The sequence below is a fragment of the Dendrobates tinctorius genome, unplaced genomic scaffold (genome assembly GCF_039654945.1).
Source record: "Dendrobates tinctorius isolate UK_male_01 unplaced genomic scaffold, ASM3965494v1 ptg000022l, whole genome shotgun sequence".
In the NCBI taxonomy this organism is placed as follows: domain Eukaryota; kingdom Metazoa; phylum Chordata; class Amphibia; order Anura; family Dendrobatidae; genus Dendrobates; species Dendrobates tinctorius.
In genome coordinates, this window is record NW_027361690.1 from 106,447,924 (window position 1) to 106,464,359 (window position 16,436).

Sequence of the window (16,436 nt, forward strand, 5' to 3'; positions counted from 1 at the left end):
TTTTCTTCAAGCAAATGTGCTAATTTCTAGCCATGGCACTTGGCAAAGCACCGCATACACTTCATTGTTTGCATGGCTTTATTGACCTACACAGAGTGCCATGTTGGACCACTTACTAGAGCCTTGTTAGTTATTGGAGCACTGTCTGATTTGCTTGAATAATAATCCTAAGATTAATAGAGACAGTCACCCTCCTCATAGACCTTTTAGAATTCACGAAACCGTCAAAACAGAGCAGGAAGAGTTAACTTAGGAGACCGTCTCTTTGCTTAGTCTTGACAATCCCAGAGCAAGCTACCCAACGTCAGGCTAACTGTTGAATGGACAATAAAATTAGCTAATTAATTCATTTTAACTGCCTGTATATTTTTATTGCACGGATCAGTGTGTAATTATGATAATATGCAGTTAGTGCTGTGTGTTTTTCCACCGTAGAAAGAAAATCGTCTTGTTGCAGGGAATAAACAGCTGAATAGATTGAGACTGGCTTCCTTCCCTTGTCTCCTGATTTCTCTGGTAAGATTGATGTCTTCGAATTTTTCATTCTATTTTTGTATGGGATTCGGCTAACGTATTGAATGCATAAATACTTCTGAATTCCTAAGACAAATAGTGGTGACACAAGGAGAAAGGTAAGCACCAGGAGTTATGTGTACCTCTTTCTGTTCTTATATGAGGGCTTTACTGTCTGCATTAAGTATGTGCTCACCTTTTGACGCCATTTTCCAGAGTTAATATGGAATAAAGCTACATAATAAGGTAAATTACTTTCAAGCCTATTGTTTTTCTTGTATTGATCTTAACTTACAACCTGTATTCACAAGTATATAGACTTTACAGCTGAAATCTCCTAGTATTCAGACCTCTTAAATCATTTCATTCTTGATCGGATCTATTTCCATAATCTTTACCAAATGTGTATCTTGACGCTATATGAAACTAATGGAAAATCAGTAACTGTAGGACCCAAACTTTCACATGTAGTGTAATTAGTAGTACTGGCCCCCTCATATGGGGTCAACAGACCTTTTCTGCCAACTCAGACTTCAGGATCTAGTTGAAACCACAATTTCCTGGTCCTTAAAAGGTTTGTCTCTTGCTTACTCTATAGGAGCACACCAAATCCACTGCCTCTTGGCTTACTGCTTGCTAGGGGCGGTACTTTCTTGATCATCGACAGTCTGCACCAGTGACATGTCTGAACCACAGGCCTAAATTCTGTGTTCTCTGATGATACAAGAAGTTACAGCCTTTACTGTTCAATAATGGAGAAGGGCAGTGACCACCTTCAGAGCAGAGCTTACAAGCTTTATAGAAAAGACCTTGTAAGCACTGTGCATGCTTGGCCACCACTAGCCTACAGCAGTGGCCAGTAACCTAGATAATAAGCAGTAGAGTTGAGTGAAACGGGTCGAAAAAATTCAAAAATCGCCGACTTTCGCCAAAGTCGGGTTTCATGAAACGAAACCCGACCTTAGCATGAGGTCGGCCACGAGGTTGGCGACTTTAGCGCCAAAGTCAAGTTTCAAAAGATGCTTTAGCACCCTTTTTCAGCCAATCGGGAAGAACGGACACTGTGGGAAATGTGATGACATAGGCAGCGGTCACCACCATCTTGGAGAAGGGCATGCAAGTGATAGGCTTGCTTTGTGTGGCGTCACATGGGGTATAAAAGGGTGGGGACGCTGACCGCCATGTTACTCATGCTGATCTCAGAATAGGGAGAGCTGCTGCAGCTGCTTATTCTGTAGGGAGAGCGTTAGGAAGGCAAAAAGAAAAAAAACACTGCTTCTGCTGCTAGCGCTTTTCACTGTAGTTACTGTACAGTGAAAGGTGAAGCTTTTTGCTTTTGTGCAGTAGCGCTGGTGGTGATTAGCCTGCCTTTTAAGGCTAGCTGCATTGCTGTGTGCACACTGGTGTTCAAACTACTTTTTTAAAAGCAATCCAAATTGTAATGTTTTGTCCTGGTGAGGTAGTGAGCGTTCATTTTTTCACACACCGTACAGCGGTGTACGCTCCTCACACAGTACCGTGTAATGGCTGTTATCATGGCCAAATTGAAGCTATCTACGTGTGTGACTCTGTAAGGAAAAGTCGAGGAGTTTGTCCGTTCTTACAGACCTACACCTTATAGTTTTGTCCGTTTTTCAAACAGTTTAGTATATTTGCTGTTTGATTACATTCAAAAATAGAGAGAGACAGCGTGTGTCAGTCCGTATACAAATATACGGAGCTTGACAATTTTACATACACAATACAGCGGTGTACGTGCCCGCTCCTCTCTCAGTACCGTGTAACGGCTGTTATCACGGCAAAATTGAAGCTATCTACGTGTGTGACTCTTTAAGGAAAAGTCGAGGAGTTTGTCCGTTCTTACAGACCTACACCTTATAGTTTTGTCCGTTTTTCAAACAGTTTAGTATATATGCTGTTTGATTACATTCAAAACTAGAGAGAGACAGCGTGTGTCAGTCCGTATACAAAAACACGGAGCTTGACAATTTTACATACACCGTACAGCGGTGTACGTGCATGCTCCTCTCTCAGTACCGTGTAACGGCTGTTATCACGGCCAAATTGAAGCTAAGTGTGTGACTCTGTAAGGAAAAGCCGAGGAGTTTGTCCATTCTTACAGACCTACACTCTAGGGAGATTCCAATTCTGCCCAATTCTATATACACCTTGTAGTTTGTCATACACTAGGCAATTTCTGCCGGTCACATTGCGGTGTTATAGACACAGGGCCTGACAGAATCCAACTGCGTCCTGAAGTGTAGAGAGATTCCAATTCTCCACAGTCCTCTATCCACCTTTCTTACAACATTCAGAATCTGCCTGTCACATTGCGGTGTAAAATAAACAGGGCCTGAAAGAATCCAACTGTGTCCTGAAGTCTACAGAGATTCCAATTCTCCACAGACCTCTATCCACCTTTATTACACCATCCATAATCTGCCTGTCACATTGCGTTGTAAAATAAACAGGGCCTGACAGAATCCAACTTTGTCCTGAATTGTACAGAGATTCCAATTCTCCACAGTCATCTATACACCCTTCTTACACCATCCATAATCTGCCTGTCAATTTGCGGTGTAAAATAAAAAGGGCCTGACAGAATCCAACTGTGTCCTGAAGTCTAGAGAGATTCCAATTCTCCACAGTCCTCTACCCACCTTTCTTACACCATCCATAATCTGCCTGTCACATTGCAGTGTAAAATAAACAGGGCCTGACAGAATCCAACTGTGTACTGAAGTCTTAAGAGATTCCAATTCTCCACAGTCCTCTATCCACCTTTCTTACACCATCCATAATCTGCCTGTCACATTGCAGTGTAAAATAAAAAGGGTCTGACAGAATCCAACTGTGTCCTGAAGTCTAGAGAGATTCCAATTCTCAACAGTCCTCTATCCACCTTTCTTACACCATCCATAATCTGCCTGTCACATTGCGGTGTAAAATAAAAAGGGCCTGACAGATTCCAACTGTGTCCTGAAGTCTAGAGAGATTCCAATTCTCAACAGTCCTCTATCCACCTTTCTTACACCATCCATAATCTGCTTGTCACATTGCGGTGTAAAATAAAAAGGGCCTGACAGATTCCAACTGTGTCCTGAAGTCTAGAGAGATTCCAATTCTCCACAGTCCCCTATCCACCTTTATTACACCATCCATAATCTGCCTGTCACATTGCGGTGTAAAATAAACAGGGCCTGATAGAATCCAACTGTGTCCTGAAGTCTAGAGAGATTCAAATTCTCCCCACTACTTTATACACCTTGTACCTTGTTTTACAGTACCATATAGTTGGTAGTTTTTTGGGTACATTTTCCCAAAAAATGAGGAAGTGTGGTGGAAGAGTTCGTGGAAGTGGGCGGGGGTTGGCAGCTGGTATTGATGGTGTTGGTGTTGGTGGTGGATCTGCTGGTAGTGGCAAAAGCAAAATAGCACCTAATACAGGAGATGTTGAGCCTGCGTCATCGTCTGGCTCCACAACGCCTCGAAGGCTCCCTTTTCTGGGAGTAGGTAAACCGCTTTTAAAGCCGGAGCTTTAAGAACAAGTTTTGGCTTACATTGCTGGCTCAGCCTCCAGCTCTATCGCCTCCTCTTCTGAAGTTTTAAAAAATAAAAGCACTGAGTCATTATTGGAGCCTCATGTTCATGAGCCACACCTTTCCTTGTGTCCTTCACCCCAACCAAAATTGAAGGATGCGGCAGGCCACACTACAGATTACTCCATGGAGCTGTTTTCACATACCATGCTGGGTTATTAAGTCAAATCGTGAATTACCCAGGCAAAGATGAATCTGATATGGAGTGCACTGATGCACAGCCACTGATAGATGATTCTGCTGGTACTGTACATTCACTCAGAGCACTACATTGTCTTCGCAGTGTACTGAGCCAGAATCTGACCTAGACGAAACTCAGGTGCCCCTTCCCGCATACTATACCACCATACACGGTGACACAGAGGAAGGTGCAGATGACATTGAAGAGGAGGTGATGGATGACCCAGTTGTTGACCCAGATTGGCATCCATTGGGGGTAGAGGGTGCCACTGCCAATAGCTCAGAAGAGGAGGAGGAGTATCCGCAGCGGGCATCGACATCGCAACAGCTGTTATCTGGCAGGCCCGGAGCAGTCCAAAAACGGGTTACAAAAGCCAAAAGAGTTGCAGGACAGCTTGGCCAGATGGTCAAAATAGCACAGCGTGCAAGGCTTCAAAATGTCTTCCATAGTAGGAAGAGTGCAGTGTGGCACATTTTGAACAAAATCCTAATGATCAGGCAAAGGCTATCTGTAAGAAGTGCGCAAAGACCTTTAGCCGAGGGAAAAATCTGAGAAATTTGATTACCAGTTGCATGCTAAGACATTTAACCACCATGCACTTCCAAGCGAGGACGGACTACCAAAACTCACGTACCACATGTGCTACTGCTACCAAAGAAGGTAGTCACTGGTCAGCAATGCTACGTTGTTTCCCCCACTGTAAGTCCACCGGTTAGCACACCAAAAGCAGCAAATGTTGAGTTGTCGTCGCAAGGCCAAATCAGTCAGGGAATCACACTGTTATTGCAACAAAAGACTGAATCTAGGCCATCAGAAAGAACACCAACTCCTTCACCATCATCAACCCTCTCTCAGTCCGCCATGTCCACCGCTAGTTGCACCATATTCAGCTCTCAAGTCCAGCTCACCCTACCAGAGACTATGAGTAGGACAAGAAAGTACTCATCCTCTCATCCGCGTACACTGGATTTGAACGCCCACATTGCCAAACTAATCTCGTTAGAGATGATGCCCTATTGGTTGGTTGAAAGCGCAGCTTTCCGCTAACTCATGGCCTGCGCAGTACCACGCTATGACCTACCCAGTCGCCACTTCTTTTCTCGCAAAGCCATCCCAGCCCTCCACCTTCATGTGAAAGACCGCATTGTCCATGCACTCAAGCAGTCAGTGAGTGGAAAGGTGCACCTCACAACTGATGCATGGTCCAGTAGGCATGGCCAGGGCCGTTACGTGTACATCAATGCGCACTTGGTTAATGTGGTGGATGCAGGGTCCACAGGGGACAGCTGTGAGAGCAGAGTGCTGCCTAGCCCACGGTATAGGAAACAGTTGGCTGTAGGCGTTCAACCCTCCTCCTCCAGAAGTAAAAGCTCATCCACAGAGCACAGTCGCACGAGCACTGCATCCGCAGCTGACAGTGGTGCACACGATGTGTCCCACTGTCGATCAGCTAGTGGAAAGCGTCAGCAGGCTGTGTTGTAGATGATGTGTTTGGGCAACAGACACACGGCGGAGGTACTGGCCGACTACTTTCAGCGACAAACTGAGTCATGGCTGGGCAGTCTACATCTTGAGGCAGGCAAGGTAGTTAGTGATAACGGCTGGAATTTTGTGGCAGTCATAGACCTTTCAAAACTCAGACACATACCTTGCTTGGCTCACACCTTGAACCTGGTGGTGCAGTGCTTCCTTACTAATTATCCGGAGTTAACAGGCCTGCTCCATAAGGTTCGAAGACTGTGCTCGCACATCCGCCGGTCGCCGGTACACTCCAGTCGTATGCAGAAGCTGCAGCGATTGCTCCACCTTCCCAAGCACCGCCTAATTATCGACGTTGCAACAAGGTGGAACTCCACCCTGCACATGGTTGAGCGGCTGTATGAACAGAGGCAGGCCGTAATGCATTTGTGGGAGGATACACGGGCAGGCACTTTGAGGGCAGACATGGAGTTGACAAGTGTGCAGTGGTCGAAGCTGAAAGACCTCTGTAAAGTCCTTCAATGTTTTGAGGAATGCACACGGCTGGTAAGCGCAGATGACGCCATCATAAGCATGAGCATCCCACTTATGCGTCTGCTCATGCAAACTTTGACGCACATCAAGGAGCAGGCGTCTGCAGCCGAGGATGATGAGGAAGAGGAGGAGGGAAGCCTTGATGACAGTCAGCCATTGTCTGTTCAGGGAACTGTCGTGGACGAGGTGGAGGAAGAAGAGGAGGAGGAGGATGATGATGGGGATGATTATTTAGGGGAGGAGGATGCTTCTCGTGGGGCAAGAGAAAATGTTGGCGTGGCAAGGTCTGGTACTGGGTTTGTGCATGACTGGAGGGATGTGAATTTGCCTGAAAGTGCTCCTCCACCCAGCACTCGCAGTGCATCATTGACACCGGGAACTTTGGCCCACATGTCAGATTATGCCTTGCAGATCCTAAAAAGGGACCCCCACATTGCCAAAATGATGAACGATGATGACTACTGGTTGGCCAGCATCCTGGATCCACGCTATAAAGGCAAATTCCAAAACATCATGCCACAGGAGAACCTTGACCTAATATTGGCTTACAAACAAGCAACTGTGGTAAACCGGTTGGTTGAGGCATTCCCAGCACACAGCATCGGTGATGGTTGTCACACGAGCCGTAGGGGCCGGGGTCAACTTGGAAGAGGTGTTGGTGGTGCACACATCAGAAGTGGCATTGGAGACAGGGGTTTCATGACCATGTTGTGGACTGATTTTTCAAGTCCCGCTCACACGACTGGTAATACTGCATCAATTGAAAGTGACAGGAGACAGCACTTGTCAACTATGGTTACAAACTACTTTTCCTCCCATATCGATGTTCTCCCTCACAGGTAGTGTTGAGCATTCCGATACCGCAAGTATCGGGTATCGGCCGATACTTGCTGTATCGGAATTCCGATACCGACTTCCGATATTTTTTCAATATCGGAAGTCGGCATCGGAATCGGAAGTTCAAAGTTGATTGACAGCCTGACGTCATCATGATGCGCGGTGTGTGCGCATCATGATGCGCCGTCATTTCGGGCCTTCCGGGGATCTCTGCCGGCCTGCCGGGGGGCTGTGTGGACTGCCCGGGGTCTGTACCGGCCTGCCGGGGGGCTGTGCCGGCCTGCCGGTGGTCTGTGCACCCTGTGGGGGTCTGTACCGGCCTGCCGGGGGGCTGTGCCGGCCTGCCGGTGGTCTGTGCACCCTGTGGGGGTCTGTACCGGCCTGCCGGGGGGCTGTGCCGGCCTGCTGGGGGGCTGTGCTGATGTCCGGGGGTCTGTGCAAGCATCGTCCGATGGGACTACAAGTCCCATCTGGCTATGCCTGCTACCATGACAGTGATTGACACATTAGCCAATGATGGGACAGTAGTAGTCCCATCATCCGGCTAATGTGTTAAATGTTAAAAAAAAAAAAAAAATACTACATACATACTACATGCATGCTACATACATACTACATACATACCACATACATACTACATATATACCACATACATACTACATACATACTACATACATAACACATATATACTACATGCATGCTACATACATACTACATGCTACATATATACTACATACATACTACATACATACTACATATATACTACATGCATGCTACATACATACTACATGCTACATACATACTACATATATACTACATACATACTACATACATACTACATGCATGCTACATACATACTACATGCTACATACATACCACATACATACTACATACATACTACATACATACTACATGCTACATACATACTACATATATACTACATGCATGCTACATACATACTACATGCTACATACATACTACATATATACTACATGCATGCTACATACATACTACATGCTACATACATACTACATATATACTACATACATACTACATACATACTACATGCATGCTACATACATACTACATGCTACATACATACCACATACATACTACATGCATACTACATACATACTACATGCATGCTACATACATACTACATGCTACATACATACTACATATATACTACATGCATGCTACATACATACTACATGCTACATACATACTACATATATACTACATGCATGCTACATACATACTACATGCTACATACATACTACATATATACTACATACATACTACATACATACTACATGCATGCTACATACATACTACATGCTACATACATACCACATACATACTACATACATACTACATACATACTACATGCATGCTACATACATACTACATGCTACATACATACTACATATATACTACATGCATGCTACATACATACTACATGCTACATACATACTACATATATACTACATGCATGCTACATACATACTACATGCTACATACATACTACATATATACTACATACATACTACATACTACATACATACCACATACATACTACATACATACTACATACATACTACATGCATGCTACATACATACTACATGCTATATACATACTACATATATACTACATGCATGCTACATACATACTACATGCTACATACATACTACATACATACTACATGCATGCTACATACATACTACATGCTACATATATACTACATACATACTACATACATACTACATGCATGCTACATACATACTACATGCTACATACATACTACATATATACTACATGCATGCTACATACATACTGCATGCTACATGCATGCTACATACATACTACATACATACTACATGCTACATACATACCACATATATACTACATACATACTACATACAATACATTCATACAATACATACATAGACATACAGTACATATAACATAATTCCCACACAGCAATGGCATAAAGTGAGACTAGGGACTTTTTTTTTTTAAGTGGCGGAGGAATACAGTGCGGAAGGATACCTACCTTCCGTCATTGGATTCCTGCAGCCCGTAGAGAACGGCAGCAACAGCTGATGCTGCAGTTCTCTAACCAAGATCGTCGTGGGACACACTCGTGGACTGCTTCGGATCGTGGGTGAGTATTTTTGTGGTTTGTTATGTTAATATTTATTCCGTAAAAGACAATGGCTTCGGGGAACAATGTGACAAGTATTGGTAAGTATGTTACTCTATGTTATATGTACTGTATGTCTATGTATGTATTGTATGAATGTATTGTATGTAGTATGTATGTAGTATATATGTGGTATGTACAGTGGGGAAAAAAAGTATTTAGTCAGTCAGCAATAGTGCAAGTTCCACCACTTAAAAAGATGAGAGGCGTCTGTAATTTACATCATAGGTAGACCTCAACTATGGGAGACAAACTGAGAAAAAAAATCCAGAAAATCAGATTGTCTGTTTTTTTTTTCATTTTATTTGCATATTATGGTGGAAAATAAGTATTTGGTCAGAAACAAAATTTCATCTCAATACTTTGTGATATATCCTTTGTTGGCAATGACAGAGGTCAAACGTTTTCTGTAAGTCTTCACAAGGTTGCCACACACTGTTGTTGGTATGTTGGCCCCTTCCTCCATGCAGATCTCCTCTAGAGCAGTGATGTTTTTGGCTTTTCGCTTGGCAACATGGACTTTCAACTCCCTCCAAAGGTTTTCTATAGGGTTGAGATCTGGAGACTGGCTAGGCCACTCCAGGACCTTGAAATGCTTCTTACGAAGCCACTCCTTCGTTGCCCTGGCGGTGTGCTTTGGATCATTGTCATGTTGAAAGACCCAGCCACGTTTCATCTTCAATGCCCTTGCTGATGGAAGGAGGTTTGCATTCAAAATCTCACGATACATGGCCCCATTCATTCTTTCATGTACCCGGATCAGTCGTCCTGGCCCCTTTGCAGAGAAACAGCCCCAAAGCATGATGTTTCCACCACCATGCTTTACAGTAGGTATGGTGTTTGATGGATGCAACTCAGTATTCTTTTTCCTCCAAACACGACAAGTTGTGTTTCTACCAAACAGTTCCAGTTTGGTTTCATCAGACCATAGGACATTCTCTCAAAACTCCTCTGGATCATCCAAATGCTCTCTAGCAAACTTCAGACGGGCCTGGACATGTACAGGCTTAAGCAGTGGGACACGTCTGGCACTGCAGGATCTGAGTCCATGGTGGCGTAGTGTGTTACTTATGGTAGGCCTTGTTACATTGGTCCCAGCTCTCTGCAGTTCATTCACTAGGTCCCCCCGCGTGGTTCTGGGATTTTTGCTCACCGTTCTTGTGATCATTCTGACCCCACGGGGTGGGATTTTGCGTGGAGCACCAGATCGAGGGAGATTATCAGTGGTCTTGTATGTCTTCCATTTTCTAATTATTGCTCCCACAGTTGATTTCTTCACTCCAAGCTGGTTGGCTATTGCAGATTCAGTCTTCCCAGCCTGGTGCAGGGCTACAATTTTGTTTCTGGTGTCCTTTGACAGCTCTTTGGTCTTCACCATAGTGGAGTTTGGAGTCAGACTGTTTGAGGGTGTGCACAGGTGTCTTTTTATACTGATAACAAGTTTAAACAGGTGCCATTACTACAGGTAATGAGTGGAGGAAAGAGGAGACTCTTAAAGAAGAAGTTACAGGTCTGTGAGAGCCAGAAATCTTGATTGCTTGTTTCTGACCAAATACTTATTTTCCACCATAATATGCAAATAAATTGAAAAAAAAAACAGACAATGTGATTTTCTGGATTTTTTTTTCTCAGTTTGTCTCCCATAGTTGAGGTCTACCTATGATGTAAATTACAGACGCCTCTCATCTTTTTAAGTGGTGGAACTTGCACTATTGCTGACTGACTAAATACTTTTTTTCCCCACTGTATGTAGTATGTATGTAGTATGTATGTGGTATGTATGTAGCATGCATGTAGTATGTATGTAGTATGTATGTAGTATGTATGTGGTATGTATGTAGCATGCAGTATGTATGTAGCATGCATGTAGTATATATGTAGTATATATGTAGCATGTAGTATGTATGTAGTATGTATGTGGTATGTATGTAGCATGTAGTATGTATGTAGCATGCACGTAGTATGTATGTAGTATGTATGTAGTATATATGTAGTATGTATGTAGCATGTAGTATGTATGTAGTATGTATGTAGCATATATGTAGTATGTATGTAGCATGTAGTATATATGTAGTATGTATGTGGTATGTATGTAGCATGTAGTATGTATGTAGCATGCAGTATGTATGTAGTATATATGTAGTATGTATGTAGCATGTAGTATATATGTAGTATGCATGTTGCATGCATGTAGTATATATGTAGTATGTATGTTGCATGTAGTATATATGTAGTATGTATGTTGCATGTAGTATATATGTAGTATGCATGTTGCATGCATGTAGTATATATGTAGTATGTATGTTGCATGTAGTATATATGTAGTATGAATGTAGCATGTATGTAGTACGTAGTATGAATGTATCATGTATGTAGTATGCATGTTGCATGTATGTAGCATGTATGTAGCATGTAATTTTTTTTTTTTTTTTACATTCAACACATTAGCCGGATGATGGGACTACTACTGTCCCATCATTGGCTAATGTGTCAATCACTGTCATGGTAGCAGGCATCGCCCGATGGGACTTGTAGTCCCATCGGACGATGCCTGCACAGACCCTGAAGCCGGCACAGCCCCCCGGAGCCTGCACAGCCCCCCGGCAGGCCGGCACAGCCCCCCGGCAGGCCGGCACAGCCCCCCGGAGCCTGCACAGCCCCCCGGCAGGCCGGCACTGCCCCCCGGCAGGCCGGCACAGGCCACCGGAGCCTGCACAGCCCCCCGGCAGGCCGGCACAGACCACCGGAGCCTGCACAGACCCCCTGGCAGGCTGGCACAGCCCCCCGAAAGGCCCGTACAGACCCCAGAGAGGCTGTACTAGGGAAAAACAGGATTTTTCTTATTCCGATACCGGAAGTCCCATAGACTTGAATGGGACTTCCGGTATCGGAATCGGCGATACCGATACTTTTTTTTAAGATCGGCCGATCCATTCCGATCCGATACTTTGAAGTATCGGACGGTATCGCTCAACTCTACTCACAGGTCATTCTCATTTGACTATTGGGCCGCTAAACTGGACACCTGGCCTGAATTGGCACAATATGCCTTACAGGAGCTCGCTTGCCCAGCTGCAAGTGTGCTATCGGAAAGAGTCTTCAGTGCTGCTGGATCAATCCTGACAGAAAAAAGGACCCGTCTGTCGACCCAAAATGTGGATAATCTAACCTTCATTAAAATGAACCATGCATGGGTTTCCAAGGATTTTGTCACACCTTACCCTGATGACACATAGGTTGACAGAAAAATGGCTTTCTTTGGTCCGCCTCTTCCTGGGACTTGACCAATTTCGCCTTTAGCAGCAGGTGAATGTCCCACATCAACATATGCCATTTTGTAAACCTCCCTAACTGGGCTGCCTCCTCCCCCCATGGCCGGGTTCACCACCTAGCGCACGCAACCATGCGAGTGCCGTTACCCTGGACAGGTGGGTGGGCCGACTCTTGAGCGTGGGCACTGGCACAGGGTCCCTCATACTGCAATCAAGTGTCTCTGACTGTGGGGGTGCACACCCACTGTCAGACACACCGCCGTACTATGAGGGGCCCAGTGCCAGTACCGACGCCCACGAGTGGGCCCCCCTTGCTTGGGCAGGGCCCCAGCATTTGCAATGTTTACCTCTCCCTGCTCCTCCGCTGTGTAGTCTGGGCTGTCAAATCCTTCACTGGGACTGCCACTACAAATTTGGTGAACTGATAGATGATGGTTAAGACGTAGCTATGCCCTGTCCCGCTGGCCGGGCTCTAGCTTCAGATGATTAATGGCTTCCATTTCTTATGGACGTCGACTCACAATGAGATGCATTGGTGGTTTCTCATCAGCTTTCACAGTTTTCCTAACCCACAGACGTGTGACATTCCAGCCCACATTTTTAAATGTGCCCTCTCATGCCAATCCAAATGAATCGCCTATGGCCTGTGGCTTCTGTCTTTTGCACTCCAAAGTTATGTGACAGAGCATGATAGGTAGTGAGCACCATGTTTACCTCTCTCCCTGTTATCAAAATTATATGGATATGAGTAATGGCGATGGGATCAACGGTACTGCGATACAGCAACACTTTCTTCACAAAGAAAGGTTTTCGCTGTCTCCACACACTAATTAATTGAGGGTCTGCATCGCCTCTGAGAATTGTGATGGAAGTTTATCCCGTGAATAGGAATTCCTAGATTTCTGCAATCACTAGAATTTATGTCAGTAATTGTATGCATCTCATTTCCTATTGCGAGAGACTGGACTGTCTTACTGAGACAGAAATATATATGAAGATTTAAAAATAACACCAAAAGTGTATATTGGTGTATGCTTCAAATACATTTCCTTTTTTCTTCTTTTTAGATTGTTGTCTAATCCATACTGAGAACATGGAGATTTTAAATATTTAAACTATGCTATATATACCTGCTATCCAGTAATAATGTACCCTTTCTCAACTTTGTTCAAGCTGGTCAAATCCATACTGGGCCTGAGACTGTCTGAGCCTGCCTCCTGATCTATAGACCTACGTTTTTAATGTGTAAACTATGCTATACATACCTGTTATCCAGGGATACGGTACCCTTTCTCACCTTTGTCCAATCATGTCTAATCCATACAGGGCCTGAGACCGTCTGAGCCTGCCTCCTGTTATACAGACATAGGTTTTTAATGTGTAAACTATGCTATACATACTTATTATCCAGTGATACGGTACCCTTTCTCACCTTTGTCCAATCACGTCTAATCCATACTGGGCCTGAGGCTGTCTGAGCCTGCCTCCTGTTATATAGACCTACGTTTTTAATGTATAAACTATGCTATACATACCTGTAATCCAGTGATACGCTACCCTTTCTCACCTTTGTCCAATCACGTCTAATCGATACAGGGCCTGAGACCATCTCAGCCTGCCTCCTGATATATAAACATAGGTTTTTAATGTGTAAACTATGCTATATATACCTGTTATCCAGTGATACAGTACCCTTTCTCACCTTTGTCCAATCACGTCTAATCCATACTGGGCATGAGACCATCTGAGCCTGCCTCCTGATATATAGACATAGGTTTTTAATGTGTAAACTATGCTACATATATACGTGTTACCCGGTGAAACTGTACCCTTTATCAACTTTCTAGAATCTTGTTGAATCCATACTGGGCGTGAGAACGGCTGCCGAGCTGTTAAGCAAGCTACAGCAACTGTGGTTTGCACACGTAATTTTTTGCATTTTTTCAGGAATGCCGGTTAGGCCTAATTCAGGAATTGCGGTTGACCTGCACTTACTGGGAAACCATCGTTCGCGGGGAATAATTGGAATCACAGATCTCCATCACTAACTGTGTTCTGCTGGTTATCTGCACCTGCAAGCGACAAAAGCTGGTCCTTTCAGTGTAGCGCGCATGCAGCCCCGGACATGTAACGCCATGATAGACCATGATAGTGCCAGAGCCTCGCATATCCCTCTAGTAAGCTTGACGCGTACCGCGGGGGCATGCCGGAGTCTCGTTCGCTAACGGAATAAAGCTACAAATTGCTAGCACAACTACAAATGGACATACCACACCACACACAGAATCGACAAAGCTTTCAATATGTGCATCTTTTCTTGAGGTGTTATGGTTGTCGTTTCCCGGGTGGAGTCCAATTAAGCCGCAGGCTCCACTCCTGGTGGTGCCCTTTTGGACATTCCTTTAAGATTCAGCTTTGCAATTATACTGCCCCCGGAAAGCGCCCCATCTCCAGTTGGCATAATTTATTGGTGGGAAGTCCGACGGTATATGATCGTGTTCGATTTCAGAATTTTTTTTTTTTTGGTTGGTATTTTACATTTTTATTCCAGCCTTTCTTGACTTCATAAGGGAATGACAAGCCTATATCTGTGTCTCCTCCACCTCCTCCTTTTACTCCTCCACCTCTTTTCTAAATGTAGTTGCCCTTTTCCATATGTATTTTTTGTCTTCTGAGCATTTTCTCTGCTTTGGGACACCTTTTAAGGTGTTTTGTAATTGTTTTCTATGTGTTTGTATGTGTTTGTGTCTGCCTGCCATTGTTTTCAATGGGATTCGACGAACTTGCCTCCTGTGTGACGAACCAAAACACTAGCGTGGTGGCTGAACACTACTCCTGATATATAGACGAACATTGTTAATGTTTAAACCATGCTATATATACCTGCTATCTCATGATACTGTACACTTTGTCAACTTTTTATATTCTTGTCTAATCCATACTGAGCCTATGAGCGTCTCTTTGTGACTGATGGAATATATATGGAGATTGACAATTATCCTTTGACTGAATAGAGCTGTACATTTCTGATACAGTGCCGTATATCTGATGTTATTTTGTGCAAAATTTTGAAGTTTGGTGGAAGAGGCCGCGGACATGGGCGCGGGGGGGCCAGCTGGTCATGATGGTGGTGGTGCATCTGCTGGTAGTGGCAAAAGCATAATAGCAGCTAAGGCAGGAGGTGTTGAGCCTGCATCATGGTCTGGCTCCGGAAACCTTTACTGGGAGTAGGCTAATGGCTTTTAAAGGCGGAGCATGAGGAACTGGTTTTGGCTTACATTGCCGAAACAGACTCCATCAAATATGCCCGCCTCTTCTGAAGTTTCAAAAAATGCAAGCACTGTGTGGTCAAGAGCTGGCTCCTGGTCAGGAAGAACCCCTTTCCTTGTGTCCTGCACCCCCACCCAAACTGAATGAGGCAGCAGGCCACACTTCACATTAATCCATGTAGCTCTTTCTATCATACCATGCCTGGGTTATCAAGTCAAATCGTGAATTCCCCAGTCCAAGATGAATCTGACATGTAGTGTGGGTGGCCAGCCAGGGCAGTGGGGTTAATCGCTACCGGGCCGGTGTCTCACAGGGATGTGTCACGGTGGTGGTGACCCGTTCCGTGGCCCTGGGCGTCCATGCTAAGGGGTGAATTACGTTTATAGGTGAAAGATAAGTGACGCCACCTCTGGTTTCTGATTAGATTGACCAGCGCTGCAGTGTCGCTTCTGTGGGACAGATGTTGTGGTGCAGCTAAGATGTAGAAGACCTGCACAGGTAGGGCCGTAGTCGCAGGGCAGATGAAAGAGTTGGGAGATGGTGTGCA

At 44.5% G+C, this 16,436-nt stretch overlaps 1 long non-coding RNA gene across 1 annotated transcript in view; it reads left to right on the forward strand.

Moving 5' to 3' along the window:
- Window positions 1-407: 407 nt before the first annotated feature.
- Window positions 408-16,436, forward strand: part of LOC141083996 (uncharacterized) — a 33,998-nt gene continuing 17,969 nt past the window's right edge. The window contains exon 1 of the long non-coding RNA XR_012230898.1: window positions 408-516. This is a non-coding gene — a long non-coding RNA (uncharacterized lncRNA). The remainder of the gene's footprint in view (window positions 517-16,436) is intronic.